Source organism: Dipodomys spectabilis, unplaced genomic scaffold (genome assembly GCF_019054845.1).
Source record: "Dipodomys spectabilis isolate Male_0828 unplaced genomic scaffold, ASM1905484v1 ptg000417l, whole genome shotgun sequence".
In the NCBI taxonomy this organism is placed as follows: domain Eukaryota; kingdom Metazoa; phylum Chordata; class Mammalia; order Rodentia; family Heteromyidae; genus Dipodomys; species Dipodomys spectabilis.
Genome location: NW_024871094.1, coordinates 12,055 through 34,495, shown reverse-complemented (window position 1 = coordinate 34,495; position 22,441 = coordinate 12,055). Strand labels below are relative to the sequence as shown.

The 22,441-nt window shown below is 36.0% G+C and overlaps 1 pseudogene; it reads right to left on the bottom strand.

Annotated features, from left to right (window-relative positions):
- Positions 1 to 2,768: 2,768 nt before the first annotated feature.
- Positions 2,769 to 2,868, bottom strand: LOC122097213 (annotated as a pseudogene).
- Positions 2,869 to 22,441: the final 19,573 nt, after the last annotated feature.

Here is a 22,441-nt window from a genome sequence, read left to right as displayed (position 1 = left end):
CCTTTTTGGAAAGTAGTCTCTGCACTGTAATACGCTGCAAGAAAAGCACTCTACCACTGAGCCACCTTCCCAGCCCAAGGATTAAGATTCTTGTCTGTAACTTGGTCAAAGCTGTGTCTCTTTATGTAGGCTACTAAAAATGTATTTACTAATTTCAAGTAAATATATAACTTCTATTTCCATCTCTTTTACCAAATAAAAAATAAAATTGTTTGCTTTGTAAATTGATCAGAAGCATGGATTTTGTGTCTACCTAGGTCATTGCATATCTGTATCCCTCTTCCTCTCTCTCTTTCATGTTTCTCATAGACAATATGGTTGCTCTATAATTATCCTAATTTATTTTGCTTTTATATTTTTGGTTGCATCATTTCACTTTCTGCTCTGCCATTTCCCAAATCAGCACCACATAAACAGAACCACAGAAATGGTTCTGTGGCTCAAGTGGTAGAGCATTTGCCTTGATTTGAAGAGCTCAAGGACGGTGCCCCAGCCCAGGGTTCAGGCCCCATAACTAATTTTTAAAAAAAGAATCTAAATCCTTGATAATTTTAAGAACAGGTCTGAATGAAATCAGTTGAATCACACTTTTCCTGCACAATGAAAGAAAAGGTCCAGGCTAGGAAAGCAGCTAGAGAAGGCAGGCAGATTGTATCTGTGACAAAACTTTGTGGAAAATGGTATCGAGGATTACTTATTGGTGATCCACTTGCACTGGAAACATGCTGCTGAACAATTGCTTGCTGATTCTGAATTGTTGCTTTGATCATTATATTCTCCAAAAATAGAAAATGAAATTTAATTGATATCAAAGGACTACTAATACATTTTGACTTTTCAGTAAGCATCTTCAATCATCAAAATCACCTGAAGACAGTAGATAGGCCTACATTTTTAGATGAAAACAAGTGTCTTTAAAAAAAAAACAAGCAATTTAAGTAGTCATGCAAAGGACTTCTATTTTACTACTGCAATATACATATTTTTTCTAATGTTGTGTACCAATAAATAATGGAACTATTAGAAAGCTCTAAAAGCTCATATATTGAATAGTTAGTTCTCTTACACTATAACATGGTATTTCCCAAATCATTTATGTAGAAGGCATTGTTTCCTATTTTCTCATTCCTAGAATAAGCTGCACATGAAGACACCACTGGTCCTCATTTTCAGTCAGTGCATTTGAATACGGAGAAAAATGTTTCCTCTGCTCTCTATCAATTCACTACTCTCCAGTTGGAATAATTTAAAATAGTAAAAATGGAAAAAGATAAAATAAATCATGGTGAAAAAACATGCAGAAAATTCACAGGATTTTTCTGAATATTTCAACCAATGTGAACTATTGGGGAAATATAGGGACACCTCATTCCCACTGGTACTCAAAGTCTCTGGTTAGGCAATTCTGATGAAGACCAGGAACAAGATGAAAACGTGAGGAATGGTATCAATTGCAAGAAAATAATGGAGAAGAATCCATGCAAATTTCTTCTTTGGGATACCGAAATTAATCATCTTACTACACTGCCAAGACTACTTTCCAAAAAGGTCACTCATATATATACTAGGGATGAGGTAAGTATACCCCTCTTCATCGGGAAGCCTAGAGTGGACCTTTAGACATTGTCCATGAGTTAGTAGCTCAAGGCAGATATTCATGCAATAACTCTGAATGGCTTGGCACACCTGCACAGTGCTTATATGTGGAATAATACCAGAAGGGATTCTTTCTTACTTCATCATGATGCAGATACCAATCCCCAAACTAAAGGCCTCTTGACCCCCTTGCATCTTGCTGGTGGAATAGAAATAGCATAGATATGCTGTATCTCCTTCTGTTGAACCATTATATCAAACCGGGTCTGAAGAACAACTTGGAAGAAACTGCATTTGATATTGCCAAAAGGATAAGTATGTATCACTACCTCTTTGAAGTTGTGGAAAGCTGTACAAATTATTCTCCTACGTAGTAATGGTTTGGTTAAGTTTCTTAAATTTCAAAAGTGCCAGTCCATCCTTTGTGTCCCTACAAAATATTTTCATAATACAAAGCAACAGTAATATTTTAATTTAAAAATTCATGGATTCCATGGTATTCTTCTACGTGAATTGCCTGACTTTGATGTCAAAATGTATTCAAGAGTTGTTTGTATGCATCTATAATGATTTCTGCAGAGTTTGTGATTTTTTTTAAATTTTAACTTATCTGTTGAAATGAATAGCACAGAAACTAAAGATATTCGTGGTGCTTGTCTGAAAAAAAGTATCTATGTTTGTATAAAGTCCATAATCTATTTCATTGTTTTCTAAATATAATACTTTGAAGTCTACATTGTTTTATAATATATAGGTTCATTAATAAATGTGTCCTTTCAGATTACATTCCATATAGAAAAACTTTAAGATTCCTTTTTTCTTAGGTCCTTATATTATTTTATTTCTTTGGGATAAAATGACAACGTTATCAAATTTCAAGTTTTGTAAAAGTTATGCTATGTAAGGGTCTTTTTAAGGTGAAGATTTAATACACTGATGTCAAACTAATCTTTAAGGTGAAGATTTAATACATTGATGTCAAACTAATCTTTAATTTTATGAATTATATGTATTGTTACACTTGTATTTTTGCAATCAAATTTTTAAGGTGAAGATTTAATACACTGATGTCAAACTAATCTTTAATTCTATGAATTATATGTATTGTTACACTTGTATTTTTGCAATCAAATTTTTAATAACTGTTTTTCATTTCTTGCATGCGAAGAATGAAAAATATGGAATACTTCACAAATTTTCATACCATCCTTGTGCAAGTGCCATGTTAATCTCTGTATTGTTGTAATTTGTGTAGACCTGTTGCTGAAGCATGTAGTATCCTCTAAATTTAAGTAGTTAATGATGCAATCTTTATACAGGCTTATATCCTTGGTTGCCTATTTCTAACAAGGAACACTTATTGTTCTTAAAAACGCTTTTGATCTTATTTCTCTAAATTTCGGTGTATAGTGGAAAAAAACTGATATTGTTTGGTCGATTGCTCACATTTGCAATTTTTGGTCAATGACTATTTTGTAGTTTTCATTTTAAATTTGATCATATTTTGAAGCCTTTATAGCTAAGTCCAAAGGTGATGGATTTTCAAGTACTTATTTATCAACTGAGCTAGCTTTGTGGAGCTAATGGATTCAAAGTAAGTCTTGCTTAAGAGCTACTTCTAAACTTCTGCAGCTTAAAATTTCCTAAATGAGGTCTCAGTGGCACAAATGTCTTCCTGGCCTTTTACCCTTCTTCCATGTAGGAACAGACCAACCAGAATATCTTACACTGACAGCATAGATTGTCTTACTGGAACAAAACTAATCTTAATTACATGGGTTCATAGAGAGATGAACACTTCAGACAGAATTGCTCAGAATAGAAGGTATTTTATCAAAATATAATTGTTTATTATACCTATCATTTCAAAAGTAGCTAAAGCCAAAATGTGAAAAAATTGTTCGTATGCATGTTTACCTAATATCCTGGCCTGTCTACCATCCAAGCAGGCAGGAACTTACACTACTGACTTTCTATCACCAAATATTTCCATTGCTCCTGGAGAAATCTTTATGTTTCTCCTCGATATTAGGTCTTAAATTGGTAATGTTTTAATCAAAGTGTTTCCTCTTGCCTCCAGGCTGTAAATTTACAAATGGTAAAGCTTTAGGTCTAATTCTACCAAAAAGTTAGGTAGAGATAATGGAATAATACTTTAAAACAGAGTTGCCTGTGATACCCTAACCAAAACAGAACAATGCATATCAATTTCTTATATTATATATACTTATATATTTTATATTTATATGTGCTGATCTTAAATTTCACACAGTGAATCTTACTAGAATTAATCGTTAACTTGTCAAGTAAATTGAAATTTTTTTTCCCATAAATATATTGGAACATAAATTATTAGGTTTAGAATATATATTAGAATATAAAAAGTATCAATGCAATGTCTTTGGTATAAACTTGTGATACCTTCTAAGTGTTCTTGGTCTTCTGATTTCACATATTAAAAAAAAAAAGCAGTATTGTCTTCCTCTAATCTAGAAGAGATTTTACACTGCTGCTGTGTTTATTGTGCTAACTCGCTGGTCCCAAAGTGATTTTCTCCATATTTTTGAAGCGTTCTTACTGATAATATCCAAATTTTGCTTATATGATGCCTAAAAGCTATTATTCTTCTGCAGTACCCACAGGTCCGAGGATACCATGTCCAAGTTATCTGCATCATCAGAACACAAGGGCAAAACTTCTCACCATGGCCCATGCAACATGCTAACAGAAAGTAATTGAAGACCCATCTCAATTTCTCATTCCCTATAATATTTCAGGGCCCCAACTCCTTGCAGGAATTAGCAGTAAGCAATTGAGAAATGTAATGCAACTTAAAATGAAATATGAGATCACAAAATATGAGAGAAAGTACTGTAGTTCCAACTTTCAATTTACAGATGACCAGCCCATATGAGTAAACAAAACCACAAATGTCACAAGATTATTTTTAATATCCCTCTCCTAATGATGAACGAAAGATTTCAGTCCAGCATAAGCAGGACAAAAATAATTCCTGGAATGACTGATCCATAATTGTTCTACCAGGGCTAGGAAAACGTGACAGTAGTCAAATGTAATTTAGAAAAACATTAATTGAGAAGACCCTTAGTGCTTCAAAACACTGGTACTTCAGTAAAACTTGGTTCTGTAGTATAAAAATGTTGTCATTCTCAAACCAATGATAACCTACATTTAATCTCCTGAAAGTATATTCCTTTTCAAATACACTTTTAAAAATCATATTCACCAAAATAACACTTGTCAAGTAGATGGTAGTGACATTAATAGTTTTTCAAGTGTAGGAATCAAGTTACAATATAGTTGATTTATTTACCCAGCACTAATGTCAAATAAGTTCAACCATTCATTAAAGTGTAGAAATACTATCTTCCACCATTTGCATTGTTCAGTAGGTGCCTTCCAGAAATGTGTTAAATAGATCAGCCTCCAATAATTTAAACCCAAATATTAGCTAATAAAGTAAATTTCATCACATAAGAAGGTACATTTTAAAAAGTCACTAATAATTGCCTTATCATGTGTTGCCTTATCATATGTTTTCCTTATCTGTCTAACAAAGTAAGAAATATGAGTTTAAGTCTTGATTATGGGTACTGATCAGAGATATGACAAACATAAAATCTGTCTTCTATTTCTATCATATTCCCCTAGAGTAGTAAATTTTAGTTTTCTTCTTTTTCCAAAACTTATAGGTAATAGAAAATATCATCCCATGTAAAATAAAATAATCACACACCATTGTACAAAGCCATTTATAAAAACTGGTAGTTAGCTATAAATTCTAAGCGATTTTTAAGCTTTCTTGTTGACTAAAGATTGATCTTCCAAAAAGATGAGAATAAAATCATGTCTAGGTGCTTCGTGTCTCCAGTCTTGTAAATTGTGATTGCAGATGAATGAATTATGGAAATACAAGCCGACATCAGTTCAAGTATATGCAAGATTGAAACTCCTTGGAATGTATATAAAACTTTCAATGTATTAACAGAGAGTTTAACAAAATGACTATCAGGAAGTTGAAACCAGAAAGGAATAATAATAAAGACATAGAATGAATGAAAAATGGAACAAGGGGCAAGTGCAGCTAGAATACTCAATGTACACACGTAATAAAGGAAGTGGTAAATCTGAAATAAATCTTGGAGAAAGGGTTGGTTGAGATTGATAGAAGGAGTGACTATGATCCAGGAACATTGGACAATTAGATGGACATAATTAATTGTAACACACTTGCACAACCTTTTGAAATTCATCTAAAAACAAAACTACAATCAAAAACACACAAAAATCACAACCAAACAGCAATCTCTAGAGAGTATGTATATGACTTCACAAAATTTTAAGCAGTTAATGAAGGGTAGTCTTGGGAAAAGGAAACAAAGCTGTTCAAAGAGGGCAGTTTGGGGTAGGGGAGAATTTAAATTGATTTAAATTGATCGTCTAAGGTTATAAGTCACCTACATCTAATGCAAATACTTTCTTCTGTGAGTATTCTTTTTTTTTTTTATTTTGGTTCTGGTCATGGGGCCTGAACTCTGGGCCTGGGCGCTGTCACTTACCTCTTCAGCTCAAGGCTAGTGTTCTACCACTTGAGCCACAGCTACACTTCCGGCTTTTTTCTTTTTGCTTATGTGTTGCTGAGGAATCGAACCCAGGGCCTCAAGCATGCAAGGCAAGCCCTATACCACTGAGCCACTTTCCCAGCCCCCATTCTGTGAGTATTCTTTTTCTGAACTGGTTACTCCATTTCTGAGCCACACTTTATAGCTTGTCAAGACAGAATAGAAGAAAAAAGATCAAGAACCCATTACACCACTGGAGAGAAAACAGTCCTCTATGGTTTCTCTCATCTCTCTTCACTACTCTTTTCTCCTACTTTTAATAAAGTCAAGTGATTTTGAATTATATCTTTCCTTCTTATTCAGAGAATTACTGTTTGGTAATTAAACGTCAATTCACAAACTTTGATGACTTTTTTTTTTTTAAAGAATTTGAATTTAAATTCCACTACAACCTTGTTTCACACAGTGAGAGGATATTTCCTGTGTAAGGACAATTCTCAAGGGAACCTACAGGATTTACAGCAAGGTTTGTGAGGCTTTTTATTTAGTGTGAAAATGAGCCATATTTACCCATATTGCTCCCTCTCAGCTAAGTCTCCATGTATTTCTTTGCATGAAAGCCTATTTTCCCGGACAATTTAAAATTTTTTTAATAGGCTAAGTTGTTAAAAAGTTTGAACAATTAAAATTTACCTGCCATAAATTTTAAAACTCTTTTGAAATTCCTTTATCAGTATCGTGAATTCACCAATCTTAATCCCACCTTTACCATCAAAAACAGTTAACATGTTGTTTTCATGATATAGTGTCCATGAAACTATTATTTTCCAATGGCTTTGTTATGCGTATATATGACCAAATAAGCTGATGCTGAGCAAAATGAACTCCAAGATATGGAAACAGAGATATCTATTTGCGGTAGTTGTTTTTGATGTACTATGTGATTTCTATTTTCTTTGAGATTTTCCCCTATGGTTTATCCTCTGCTATGTTTGATTTTGGTACCCTGTGTATTGTGTATATATTTACCTTAATTAGGGAAGGGAACAGGAACAAAAAAATGGCAAGACAAAGGACAAAGAGCAAACCAATGCAATAGCAATTCTCACAAGACAATAAATTGAAAATGTACATTACAATTTGTGAGGGGTATTGGGGTGAAGGAAAAACTGTGAGAAAAATGAGAGAGGGGATAACAAGTTTGAAAAGTTATGTATTCAATTTCTTACAATGGCTGTAACCCCAGTGTACATCACTTTCACATTAAAATTAAATTTAAAAAATGAGCTGATGAAATGAAATTTCACTGTTTTATTATAGTAAATATTATTCTTTATGTAGTAACATTTTAAAATCAGTATTATTTGACATTTAATTTGACCCTCTTTATCATAGGGTCATCAACTTTAATGATATCCAACTAGACAATTTTTTCACAATATAATTGCCAATATTTTGAAAATAGAATACATTTAGTACTTTCTTATACTAAAACAGAAAACAGTTTAATTCTATGGAAACCCATAACTTTTAAAAGTAAATAAGTTTTTAAGAGAACAGAATGTATGTGTTCTTCAAAATTCCTATGACTAATAACTACTCATTTTCAAATTCTGAACATTCTATACCTGAGAGATTCAAAATATACCTGTTTGCATATTATGTAATTCTGCAATAGATGCATTTTCCAATGGGGTGTTACAGACTGAGAAGTGAACAGAAAAGGAGCCACATTCTGATATGGGATAAAACTATGAAGCATGTTATAATTAATTCTTCAAGAGTAAGCAGATGTTTATCAGATTAAGCTATTATTTCTATGACCATCAATCACAAGATTTATGCCATAAAGTCATTCTAGCCCACCAGTTTCCAACTTGTAGGGTGCACCTCAAAATTCCTATAATTCACATCAAGAATAGCTTATCTCCATTGTGAAAATACACTGCACCTCTGCTAATGTGATGTCCTCCGTGTTCTAGACAGAACATCACTATAAACTGTGTTGCATCATTTTTCCTCCACTGGTATTTTTGCAAATATTATTTATATTTATACTTTTTAAACTATCATAGATAATCAGGATGCTATGATTGGAACATTATAGTTCAAATCCTGTGAAGACTCAGGGTCTATGTTGAAGGGGCAGAATGATGCAGGCTCTGGCCTCAAGATTATCTGAGGACTGAGTATTAGGAAAGCTCTTGGCATGCCGGGCTAAAGAGGGAAAATGTTCTTTCTTCCTATCTCAAAACACATGTCACAGACTCCTGGGAGCTGAGGAGACTCCTGGGAGCTAGCTCTTCTGCTAGCTTAAGCATAGATGAACAGCTGGTCAAACATTTTCTTGAGATTGGAGAAGTGGTTTGAGCTTGCTCTGAAATAGTTTAGATAATAATATACCAAGATAGGTCTGGGAAGGTGGTTCAGTGGTAGAGCGCTTGCCTTGCATGCATGAGGCCCTGAGTTCGATTCCTCAGGACCACATAAGCAAAAAGAAAAAAGCCAGAAGTGGTGCTGTGGCCTAAGTGGTAGAGCACTAGCCATGAGCTGAAGAGCTGAGGGACAGCGCCCAGGCCAAGAGTTCAGGCCCCATGACCGGACCCCTTCCAAAAAAAATATACAAAGACATTGTCTCATAGGTCAAGTAAAAATGTATCTGTTGAAATTTTTGTGTGAATGTTTTCTGACCAAATCTTGGCCAAGATCGTGCTTGCTTGTCTTTAAATACCACTAACATTAAAGCACAGCATGCAGTAGCAATTGCTGTTTGCACTCTGCATCCCCTGTGTCCTGGTGATTTCGTTACCCTTACCCAGGGATGCCAATGCACTAGACATAACAATTGGCGCCCAATCAGGGACCCTGCATTGTTGAATTCAGGAAGGGATATTCAGGTAAATACTTTTAATTACAGGGTGATGGGACAAGTTAAATCTACTCTGTACTTACATATGCTTAAACATTTACTTGCTGCTTATGATGTAAATATTTCTTCTTCTGACATAGAAATGTGTATTAATGTAGTTAGGAAATGGAATCCTTGGTTCCCCGATGAAGGAACATTAGATGTTGACAGTTGGAAACGTGTAAAGAATAATGTAGAATGAGCTGTTCAATTTTTACATCACTCCCTCACAAAACAGAGGGCTCAGACAGTGAGTTTGATGATAAAATGCCTATTTTTTCATATCCTGTAATTTGACCACCCCCTATGAACGGTATAACTCAACCAGCCAGATATGAAGGTGTTGCTGTTGATGATATTGGTAAACTTATGAAGGCAGTGACGTTGTATGGTCCTCAATCTCATTATGTTAAGGAATTGTTTAATGGGCTTGCTCGACATTACAATAATTTTGCTCCCGAGGATTGGAAGATACTTTGTAGAGCCTTGCTTAAGAAACCTAAATACCTACAATGGCAAGTGTGGTTTACTGAGTTATGTACAAAAAGGGCTAGACAAAATGCACAGAGCAGTAATCCACACCTGCAGATCATAACCTTTCCCATGTTAAGTGGAACAGAAAAATATGCAGATGCTTATATAAAACTCTCCTGAAGAGAGGTATTGAGGCATGGGAAAGATTCGACTGGTAGGAGAGCATTATGGCTGTTGAACTAAAGTAATTCAAAAACCTAATAAACCCTGTGTTGAATTTTTATCACCATTGAAATTTACCTTGGAACGTACTGTTGTGGGAGAGGCTGCACGGCAACAACTGCTGCCCATGTTGGCTTATGAGAATGCTAATGAGGACTGTAGAGGAGCCCTATTGCCTATTAAAGAATCTGGGGATGTGAATACATATTTAAGGGCCTGCAAAGACATTACATCTGAATCCAGGAAGGTGAATACAGGTGTTTGCTGAAACTATGGCCACTACCTGGCATGCTTTGCAAACAAAACCCTATAATCTATAGTGTTTGGATGTGATCAAATGGGACATATAAAGAAAAATTTTAAAAAGGCTACTGATGTTAACAAGAGAGGACCAGGAATTTGCCCTAAATGTAAAAAAGGGAAGCACTTGGCAAGGCAGTGTAGATCAAAAATATAAAACAAAGGAATTCCTATAAAGGATGCTTACCCTATTCAGGTAAACTCTCCATCGGGCCAGCCCCAGGGCCCAGGATTAATAACCTAGGGCTGCCAACCATCTTTTCCCTCATCCGTGCCACAGCCCACAGCGCTGCAGTGGACATACCAGCCTTAAAAGATTTTATTTTGAAAGGTGATGATAAGCCACAAAAAACTCTTACCAGAATTTACGGGCCTTTACCTGAAGGAACATTTGGCCTATTGACCGGTAGATCCAGCCTTAATGCAAAAGGAGTTTTAGTACATTTATGAATTATTGATGCTGACTATATTGGGAAATAAAAATTTTAATGTCAGCTGCTGCAGATATTTCCTTTAAAAAGGGAGAACGAATTGCTCACATTTTGTTATTACCATATATATCTATTGGAAAGTCATTTTCACCCCGCATTGTGGGATTTGGAAGTACTAACCAACAAAATGTGCTTTGGACTACTCATATTACTAAAATGCAACCTAAGATTAAAATTAATATCCAAGAAAAGATATTGACAGGACTAATAGATACTGGCTCAGATATTACAATTATTAACACTCATGAATGGCCTAATCATTTATTATATTAAATAATCCCTGTAATATTAAAGGAGTTAGCAATACTCCTGTAAATTTTAAAGGACAATCAGTGTTGTATGTTACTATAACCTAAGAAGACGGACAGACAGCTCTCCTTAAACATTATATTATGGAAGTTCCAGTTATCATAATTGGTAGAAATGTACTGGAACAATGGGGAGCTCATATTTAATTTTAACATTTTTAGATAGAGCCCATAAAGATATTATGGAAATATGAGGAACCTCTTTGGATTGAACAATGGCCTTTATCTAAAGAAAAATTAGAAGCAGCTCATCAATTAGTTGAAGAACAGTTAACCAAAGGACATATTGAGCCGTCTATGTCACCATGGAATTCTCCCATATTTGTTATTAAAAAAAAGTCAGGGAAATGGAGATTGCGGACTGATTTACGAGGAGTTAAGGCATCCATGTACCCTGTGGGGGCTTTACAACCTGGTATACCATCGCCTGCCATGCTTCCTAAAAATTGGCCAATAATACTAATAGATTTACAAGATTTCTTTTTTACCATTCCTGTACATGTAAAAGATTTTAAAAGATTTACCTTTTCTTTACCACAAATAAATCATCAAGCCCCTCATCAGAGTTTCCAATGGAAGGTGTTGCCCCAAGGAATGATGAATTCTCCAACTCTGTGTCAGATATATGTTGATAAGGCCTTAAAACCTGTTAGACAAAATGGCCTCACATTTACATTTTTCATTATAAGGATGATATTTTATTTGTAGGACCAAATATGACAGAATAGAAATGGTGTTACAGTGCTTACTCTCTATATTTAAAGATTTTGGATTAATAATAGCATCTGAAAAAATACAAAAAGATACGGTGGTAAAATATTTAGGATATGTTGTTTGTAGACAAACAGTGAAACCTCAAAAAATATCTTTACGATGTGATCAATTACATACGTTAAATGATTTTCAAAAGTTACTAGGAGATATTAATTGCATGCGACCGGCCTTAGGAATTCCTACTTATCAATTACATAATTTGTTTTCACTGTTACAAGGGGAGCCTGATTTACATAGCAAAAGAACTTTAACTAATGAAGCTGAAAGAGAAGTACAATTTGTAGAACAGAGAATTAAAAAGAATATTTTTACATTGAATAACGCTAAATCAACTCATAAATTTATATATTTTAGATACATGAAATATCCAACAGGAATTACAGGACAAAATGAGCTACCTTTAGAATGGATTTATACACGGCATAGATTTACAAAAAATATTATGCCTTATGAACAACAGTTGGCAATTATTATTCAACAGGCCAGGCAAAGGATATTTACCCTATCAGGGTATGATTTATTTGAAATTATCTTTCCTTTGCCAAAAGACTAAGTAAAATATTTGTTAAACATGTCTGAAATGCTACAAATAACATAGTAAATATTACTGGGCAATTTTCCTATCATTTTCCCAAAGATAGATTGTGGGATTACTTGAGTAAACAACAATTTGTCATTAATAATATAATGACCAAGGCTCCTATTTCCAGTGCTCTTACCATTTTTACAGATGGCTCCAAAACAAAAAGTGCTTATTGGACAACAAATAAATATTGGTTACAAACAACTACTTTAGCATCAGTTCAACAAAATGAACTTTTTGCTATTATTAAGGTGTTACAAGATTTTGTGGGAGATGTTAATATTGTTACTGATTCTGCCTATACTGTAGGAGTTGTGACTAATATAGTCACTGCTGTTACATATTCATCGAAACCCCAGCTGAATCAATTATTTAAACAATTACAAGCATTACTGCAACAACGCAATGCCAAAGTGTTTGTAACTCACGTTAGGGCTCCCTCTTTGTTACCTGGGTACCTTGTATATGGCAATAATCAAGTTGATAACTTAGTTTGTTTTGCTTCTGCTAAACAGGATCATACTCATTTACATACAAATGCTAGCCATTTACATATGCATTATAAAATATCTTATTCTCAAGGTAAACAAATTATAAAAAGGTGTCCTATCAGCAGACCAATGCATTTGAGAGTTGTACCTGCTGGAGTAAATCCTCCAGGATTACAACCTAACGAGCTCTGGCAAATGAATATAATCCATGTACAAACCTTTGGCCGCTTTTCCTTTGTACATGTTACAATAGATACGTATTCCAAATTTGTTTGAGCTTCTGCCCTTATGGGAGAAACAGTTATCCATGTAATAGAACACTTATTGGAAGCTTTTAACATTATGGGAGTGCCTGCCAAAATAAAGACTGATAATGGACCAGCCTATAAAAGTATCAAATTTAAAAGATTTTGTGAACTTTATGATGTGGTACATATTACAGGAATAGGATATAACCCCCAAGGACAAGCCATTATTGAACGAGTTCATGGCACACTAAAACAACAAATTAAAAGATTAAAAAGGATGAAAAGGTTGGATGAAGTTATGGATATTTTGTGATTTTCTATGCAAAATCTTAAAATAAGTTTACATCAAGCTCTTTTTGTTCTTAATTTTTTAAACTTACCACAAGGAGATATTTTAACTAGAGCTGAGCTCCATTTTGAACAAATATCAGAAAAACCTTATTTAAAGGCTCCTGTATGGATTAAGATTGCATTGGATGCAGAATGGCAACTAGTAACATTATTACATAAGGGGCAAGGATAGGGTTTTCTGTCTACACAGGATGGCAAACAATACTAGCTTCCTGCCTGATGGATACAGACGCGGTCCAGTGAGGACAGCACCGTATCCTGCAAGGAATCGACCACCAGTTGAGGAAAAAAATCCCCACTGCCCACCTGGGGGCAGGTTAAAAAGTTGACTGGAGAAGGACAAAAGATGATACAATTCAATGGTAAACCTGTCATGGCTGAGAACTTGTTCCTGGCCATGTGTGCCCTGCTTACTGTAAACTCTGCCCATGCTAATGCTAATGTAAGTTATTGAGCCTTTGTTCCTAACCCCCCTTTATTGGAACCTGTTGTTTGGGGAGACATGGATATAACCTTTTATACTGTTTCTGCGGTTTTATCTCCTCCTTGGAATAATTTGACATTTTGTAATAAGGATGATGGTAGCTTTTTAAATTTTACTTACTATACTCATTCCTTACCTGTTTGTCTGGGCCTCCATGTTTAGTTATGAATTGGCAACATTGGGTTTTACCTGGGAAACGCACTTCCAATTCTAGAACACAGCGGTAGCGATTAACTACTTGGTCCATTAATAGTAGCTGGGAAAGTGTCACCTTTGATGGCGAGTTATTCTTACCTATGTGCCCTGATTTTATTTATATTGATTTAAAATATCAGCCTTTTGTGTGGCAAGAGTGTAGAGGAACATTTGGAAAAATGTTCAATAATTTTATTAATTGGGGACCTTTTGGACAGTTTATTAACACATGTTCAGAATGGAATATTATCAGATGTGATTTATCAAATGTTACTAGGAAGCCATTAATGGATCGCTTACTGGAGCTCGACTGATGGGCTGGGGAGATGGAGGCATTGGAGATGCTCGATGGGCTTTCATGGCTGCACCGACTGCTGTTCAGACTCATCTTTGGAAGGTCGCAGCGGTGCTGAAACCGGTGATGCTATCAAATGGATCGTTTTCAGGGACGGCAAACTCTGTGTCCACTTATAAATTTACTTTGTACAAATCCTATGATGTAACTGCTTGTGTACCTCTGTCTTATGTATTTTTAGTGGGAAATTTTACATTTTCTCCTACTATTTCTTGTTTTAATTGTCGCCTGTATTCTTGCATTAATTCCTCTCTTAATTTTAATGACAGTGATAGTGCTATGATATTACAACAAAGAACTCATATTTGGCTACCTGTTAAATTAGGAAGAGAATGGTCCCAAAATCCTTTGGATTTACCAAACTACTAAAATGTACAAAGCGTATGATTGGAGCTATTGTAGTTGTGATCTTAAGCTTAATTGCTATTACCACGGTTGCTGCGGTGTCTGTAATTGCCCTACACACTTCCTTACAAACTAAGCTCTTTGTGGAAGAATGGCACCGGGATTCACATGAATTGTGGGTCTCACAGGTAGAAATTGATGCTCTATTACAAACACAGATTAATATTTTTAAACAGACAGTGGGATGGTTAGGAAAAAGTTATTGGTTGTGGAAAAACAGTTATTGTTAAAATGTGATTGGAATTTTACTACCTTTTGCATTACTAATGTAAAATATAGTAAATCTATACATGATTAGAATGTAATACAGCAGTATTTATCTGGAAATTCTACTGCTACTCAATTGATTGTTCAGTTACAATTTAATGTACATGATATTTTTGGTAAACAATTTACAAATGATGATGCTTCTAATATTGCTGATGCATTTATTAAACAATTGAAAGGGTTGGATCCGAAAGAAATACTACAAAGCATTTCACATACTGCTAGTGGTATGAGAATTATGATTGTTATTATTTTGTTTGCACTTGTACTGTTATATTTAATTTTTATGAAACCAATGCAAGTGTCTATGATAACCCTGTGGAAAGCTTTACTTTTAAAACAAAAGAAAAAAGAAGGAAATTGCGAAGACTCAGGGTCTATGTTGTAGGGGCAGAATGATGCAGGCTCCGGCCTCAGTATTACCTGAGGACTATGTTTGAGTATTAGGAAAGCTCTTGGCATGCCGGGCTATAGAGGGAATATGTTCTCTCTCCCTATCTCAAAACACATGTCACAGACTCCTGGGAGCTTAGGAAGTAGCTTTTCTGCTTGCTTACGCATAGATGAACAACTGGTAAAGCATTTTCCTGAGATTAGAGAAGTGGTTTGAGCTTGCTCTAAAATAGTTTAGATAATAATATACCAAGACATTGTCTCATAGGTCAAGTAAAAGTGTATCTGTTGAAATTTTTGTGTGAATGTCTTCTGACCAAATCTTGGCAAAGATCAGGCTTGCTTGTCTTTAAATACCACTAACAATAAAGCACAGCATGCAGTGGCAATTGCTGTTTTCACTCTGTATCTCCTGTGTCCTGGTGATTTCGTTACACTTACCCAGGGACCCCAACGCACTAGACTTTGACAAAAGCCCACGTAGGCAGGAAGTTTCCCTAGATTCTTATCTCCAATAAACTTCTCAGGAAAAGCCAGACACAAGTGAGCTGAGTTTGAAGTGGTAGGGCAGGAGCCTTGAGCATAAACAGGCTCAGAGACAGTGTCCAGTCCCAGAGTTCAAGCCCTAGGACAAACCAATAAAACAAAAACAAAAATAGAAACAAATCCTAAACCTAGCATTTTTTTCACTGTATACAGAGGCATGTAATTAAGGAAATTGCTTCCTGTGTTACATACAGGTAGAAGAAAGATGTCCCACAATTATTCTCTTCATACCATGTTATACCAAAGCCTCAAAAAATCGCCCTTTTTCTAAATTTATAAATTAATATCATCCATTTGTTGGAAACTCTGTGTACATTATTCACATTATCATTTTTTACATGAAGTGTTGGAATTATCTATTAACTGAGTTCTAATTATAACTTATGAAAGAATATTCTAGGCAAATAGAATGCAAGAAACATTTGTAAATTTGTCAATTAAACCCTCTACTTAAAACGAATTTTGTAGTATCCTATAGAATATGAACATACAAACAAAACCGAAATATTTATTTTAAATCTAAACTCTAATTTAGCAAGATCTACATAGTCCTACATTAGATTAACTTTGATATTTCTCCATGCTTAAGCTTTTGTAATCCTTCATCCTTTCCTTGGAATCTAACAGAATGATGATTACTTACTTTTTCAAATTTTGGATGGGAATCATGAGCCATTTTGCATCTAAGAATGTTCTGTAATGAAGAGAGCATTTAAAACACAACTGAGGATTATATATAAGTTGCATTTCAATAGGAAACTTGACTCCTCAAAACGTGATGACAAAATTAGCCCAAACTTCCAACTTTGTATTCCTTTCTTGTTTGGTTTGTTTTATTAAGACAAAATTATACTACCTGGTCCAGGGAAGGTATCACTGTAATTCCACTATCTAATCTCCTGTCAGTCTGAGTGCTAGAATTCTAGCCTTGTATCACATTGCCCCTCCATAGTTTCTTGGTTTATTTAATCTAGAAACAGATTAGCTATTCTGAACTTCTCCAGTAATATTATCCACTTGGCTGCTCAGAGTGTTCATGTACTCTTTTCAAAGATGTTCTAACATTTGACACAGGATGTGAACATTTTCAAATGCACCTGCAGGAGTCTCTGATTCATTCCTCCATGGATCTGATCCCTTTAATAATGATTACTTGACTCTTACTATCTCTGGTCCCTATCTATGTAATATTCTTAAACTTTTTTGAAGAAAGTTCACTTGAGGACTTTCTTACATTAAAAATTATCACTTGATTCTAGTCTTACTCAGGATATATTTTCTATTGTTCTCTAAATTTTCCACATATTCTGAGAGTTGCTTTATATGTTTATTTGTGTGTGCACATATAAGTGTCTCTGTATATATGTGTATGATTGTATGTATGTGTGCAAAAGCCTCAAGATCTTATTCAGCAATCTTGCTCATGACTGGTATTCCAATACTGGTATTCCAATATATTCTTCCAACCCAGCTTTTGGCTGGTTGATTATAGATAATTTCTCAAAGACTGTTCTGCCCAGGCTGGATCCAAACTTAACTTCCCAGACTCCTTTACATTCTTAGGTTTTATTTCCCCAGTAGTGTTAACTTTTAAATTACAAACATTTTTTGAGTGTAAAGGCTAAGCTATAGCCTAGATTTTTAACTCAAGAATTCATATAAAGATAGATGAACATGCACTTTACATATGCTGAGTGTACACTGTTAGAAATGTGATCCTAAGCTGGGTGGTGGTGAGATCTTCGGAAAGGGTTCAAAGCCAGCCCGGGCAGGAAAGTCCTGGAGACTATTTTTCCAATTAACTACAAGAAAATTGAAAATGGCACTGTGGCTCAAGTATAGAGCATTAGCCTTGAGCTGAATAGCAGAGGGACAGCTCCCAGGTCCAGTGTTCAAGTGACAAGACCACCACCAACAAAAAATACATAAGTAAATCAAAGAAAATAAATGTGATCTTATCCACCAGTTTATGGCTAATATAATCCCTGCTCTCTCAGGATGGACTTTTTTTCCAATTAAGTCCATGCTCTTATATCTGATTTGCATTGGAAACAGAATTATGCTTCCATTCTAATGTCTACAAAGCTGCCTGATTAGCAAGCGTGATTTAGAAAGGGAGTGGCCTCATACTTTGTGTTCCACGTAGGAGTAATTCTTTCTCTGTATCACTCTCATAAATCTACACACTGGACTTGGCTTTATTGTTTCAACGTGGTCTTATTTGTAAAATCTTCTATATTGAACCCTTATACTTAAACACAAAACTTCTCTTTCTCCTATTATTGCTATTGTTTCCTTACTGTTAACTCATGTACACTTGGGAAATAATGCGCAGCATATACACTCACAAAAAATGATCTGAGAACCTTTTTCCAATTTAAAATTCACCTTAATTTATAGAGAACTTAAAAGATTGAACTCAATATACTCATGGAAAATGTATTTGTAAGCAATATAAATTTCATATTTTCTCTTTACTAAGTTGTCTCTGAAACACGTGTTACCTCAGATCAGGGTGTCCTTGTGTTATTTCGGTAAAGCAAGAAAACATTCATTATACCTCAGGCAGCACCATAGATTATTCCTGGAAGTAAATGCTACTGGATGTGCAAACTGATCCCAGGAGAGGAATGGAACATAGAGGATTGGCAAAGTTCAAGTTAACTTGTGCTTTCCTTTTTACTGTACAAGAAAATCCCAAGGCTTGAAGGAAACTCTGTCCCTGACTTTTTCGTGTGTGTTTTTACTCATATATAACTTTTCTGCAAACTTCTAGTTGAGAGTATTACAAAAAGAAATAATGTGCCATTTGAAGGCCAGCATAGAACAAAAGGAAACAACGTTGATTTAAACATGTTCTACTGCAGGGACTGGGAGGATGGCTCAGTGGTAGATTGCTTGCCTTGCATGCATGAGGCCCAGGTTCAATTCCTCAGCCCACATAAGCAAAAAATAAGCCAGCAGTGGTGCTGTGGCTCAAGTCGTAGAGTTGAAGAGCTGAGGGACAGCGCCTAGGCCCAGAGTCCAGGACCACGACTGCACTCCTCCCAAAAAAAACCCATTCTACTGCAAAGAAACAAAGACATGGAGGTTTTAAGGTGTCTTATGGATGGATATTTCACCCCTGAGATGATTCTCTTGTTGCAGGAGTCAGTTATCAATTCCTTTAGTTTGGTCCTGAATTCTCCAGAGCAAGAAGGATTCCAAAAAAGCATCCAGTGAGTATGATCAGCAAAAGGATCCTCTTCTTAGACCAGTACTCCTTTAAGGAGGGTCCCAATGAAATATCAGGGTTTTTTTTTGTTTGCTTGTTTTTTTTTAGTTTGTGTTGGTTCTGGGGCTTGAACTCATAGGCTGGATCCTGTCCTTGAACAGTTTTCTTTCCTGCTCACCTGCCCCCAAAGCTAGTACACTACTGCTTGAACCATAACTCTACTTCTGGCTTTTTTGCTGTGTAATTACAGTTAAGAGTTTGACAGACTCTCCTGCCAGAGTTGGCTTTGAAATAAGATAGTAAGAAAGCCAAGTGACATCAACTGTATAGACGTCTCTTTTCAAAGAAGAAATATTAGATGTTTATTGTAAAGCTAATATTTGACATTTTTTCCTATTTTATTGTGAGAATACCGTACAAAGGAGTAACAATTACATGGGCAAGATAACGAGTACATTTCTTATCAAGCATTGTTGCCTCTTCTTTGTTTCCCCTTCCCATCCCTTCCCATACTCCCCCTCTCCCTCCCGCCCATCCTCCCCCCCACCAAAGTTGTAAACTTCGTTTTTTGACATAACGACTTGTACATCTCATTGTTGCAATGGGTCCACCTGTATCCCTAAATGATTTGTTTTCAGAGAATAGGTCCAGCAAACAATCCATAACATAACTCAGCAAAAGTAGGTGCACTGAATCATTTTGGAATTAATTTTTTGCTTGGGAATATTATTGATCTTGTTGTTCCTTTTGGGGAAACTTAAAGTCATATTTCACTTTTTTGTTGGTTGTGAGGTTTGAATTCTGATCCTGGGCACTGTCCCTCATTTCTTCAGTTCAAGTTGAGCCCACTACCACTTTAGCTACAGCACCACTTCCGTTTTTCTGGTGGTTAATTGAAGATTAGGGTCTCATGGACTTTCCTGAAAAGGCTGGCTTTGAACCACAATCCTCTGGTCTCAACCTCCTGAGTAGCTAGGATTACAGGTGTAAACCACCAGCACCCAGCTCATATTTGCATTTATGTACACTGAATGGCACTGTGTAGACAAACAATGGAAATTTTAACCAAATGATGACATTGCAGCTTTTCAGAAAAATTGAGGTAGCAATAAATATGTCCTCCTTTTCCATTATGTTACATTAATGACTCATGAGCTATGGGACCCTTACATTAGCAGCCTGTGACATCTGTATAGGTGTAATTAGTATCAGGAAATGTTCATAGAGAAATATAGAAAGACTGAGATTTTTAGAAAACAAAGGAGATAATGTATGAGAGAACAGCATAAAAGGAGATACATTTATCACGCAGAGATTAAGAACTAGCCTAAAAGATTTAGAATGCTAAAGGCATTGAGGAAAAGCCTAGTTGACAACTAGTTCTTCAATAACCAAAAATGGTTCTCTAGACCAGTTTCTGGTATACCTTAGTTACTATCATTTTTTCCTTCCATTTGGAGTTATTCCTTATTTTCTGTCACAACTATTAATTAGCCTCTGCCTTTTTGGTGCCAAAACTGACCCAAAAGATTTCAAAATCACACTTAGACTACATTTCACTTTGTGATAAGCTGTGATGACACAAAATCCTGGAATCGTTGAATTTCCAGAATTAATCTTCACCTGACATCTAAGCACATTCCTGGCATTAATTGCTGTGACTTAATGAACAAAACTTTTTCCAACACAGTATCCTAACATAAATAAAGTACATGAATTAGGGGCTATTGTCAGGTATCAGTATGGAAGGAGCAATTATATATTTCAAGCATGGGTTCTTTATTTTCCATTTACTATTTTTTTTTGCCAGTCCAGGGCCTTAAACTCAAGGGTAGGGAATTATTCCTGAGCATTTTTTTTCTCAAGGCTAGCAGTCTACCATTGAGGCACAGCATTCCTTCCAGTGTTTTTCTTTTTTCTGTGTTACTAAGGAATTGAACCCAGGGTTTCATGCATACTAGGCAATCATCATACCATGAAGCCACATTCCCAGAGCCCTAAATGACTTTCTTAAGAAGACATTACATTTTCATTCCGTAACTATGTATCATAAGTTTGGCTAGGTGCTAGAAAATTATATACTAAACAATACAATACAGTAAGTCCAGTAAGGCTGGATGGACAATGAATTTCACGGTCTAGCCAGGGCCCAGTGGGGCTTACCTCAGGGAGCTGTTTATACAGGCTGAGTGAGACAGTTTTTGACCCACAGACCACCTCCAGAATGAGAAGGTCACCTTGGATTCCAGCCATATGGGGATGTTGGGCCGCCTCCTCCAGCACCTATTCAACCAGTTTTTTTGAAAGAGAAAGAGAAAAGTCAGAATTACAATTAAGTAGGGTGCCGGTGGCTCAGAACTCTAATCATAACTACACAGGAGGCTGAGATATGAGGATCATGGTTTATAGCCAGCCCCGGCAAGAACGTCTCTCAGACACTTATTTCCAAAGAACCACCAGAAAGCCAGAAGTGGTGCTGTGGGCTCAAGTGGTAGAGCACTAGCCTTTTGCTGAGGCTCTCAGGAACAGCGCCCATGCCTAGAGTTCAAGCCACAAAACTGACAAGAAGTGGACTTCCTACCACAAGAAGTGGATTGAATAGCACACATTGTCCTAGGGAGCATGGTAGTGAAGTCAGGCCGAGCTTCCTGTGAAGTTGAAGTCATAAGGAGGTCACCTGACTTCTCTGTGCTTCGGTTTCCCCAGATGCAAAACTCAACACAGTGAAGGAACCCCTTCCTCATGGGGATAGGGTAATGATGAAAGAGAGCCATGTTTTGTTTCAAAATCCCCACCTGATGCATGATTAATAACTGGCCCCACCTGAGCCCTTTGCAGGTATCTTCCTGTCATTTGCTCACAGAATTCCCGAGAACCTTCTCTGAAGGCCACTCCCTCAATGTCAAGCCATGCTCCAGAGATTCCCTCTGTATAAATCCCTTGTTTCCTCAAAACTGTCCTGTGAGGAGAATGAGGTCTGATGATTGAGGCCCTACCCAGAACTTCACCTGTGGTCAAGAATTGGCTGTTGTGGACTAAAAGTTTGGGATAATCCATCTAAATCGATGACTGAGTATGGCGCTACATGTCTACCATCCCAACTACAGAGGACCAGGCCTGATGGAGCATACCTGTCCCAGATAGGAGGACCTCGATCTAGTCCAACCAGCGCAAATATTGAGTCTGTTTCAGAAATTCCCAAGACAGAAAGGTGGCTCCTCAGAGCCAGGTAGGAAACAAGCAGGGAGTCATG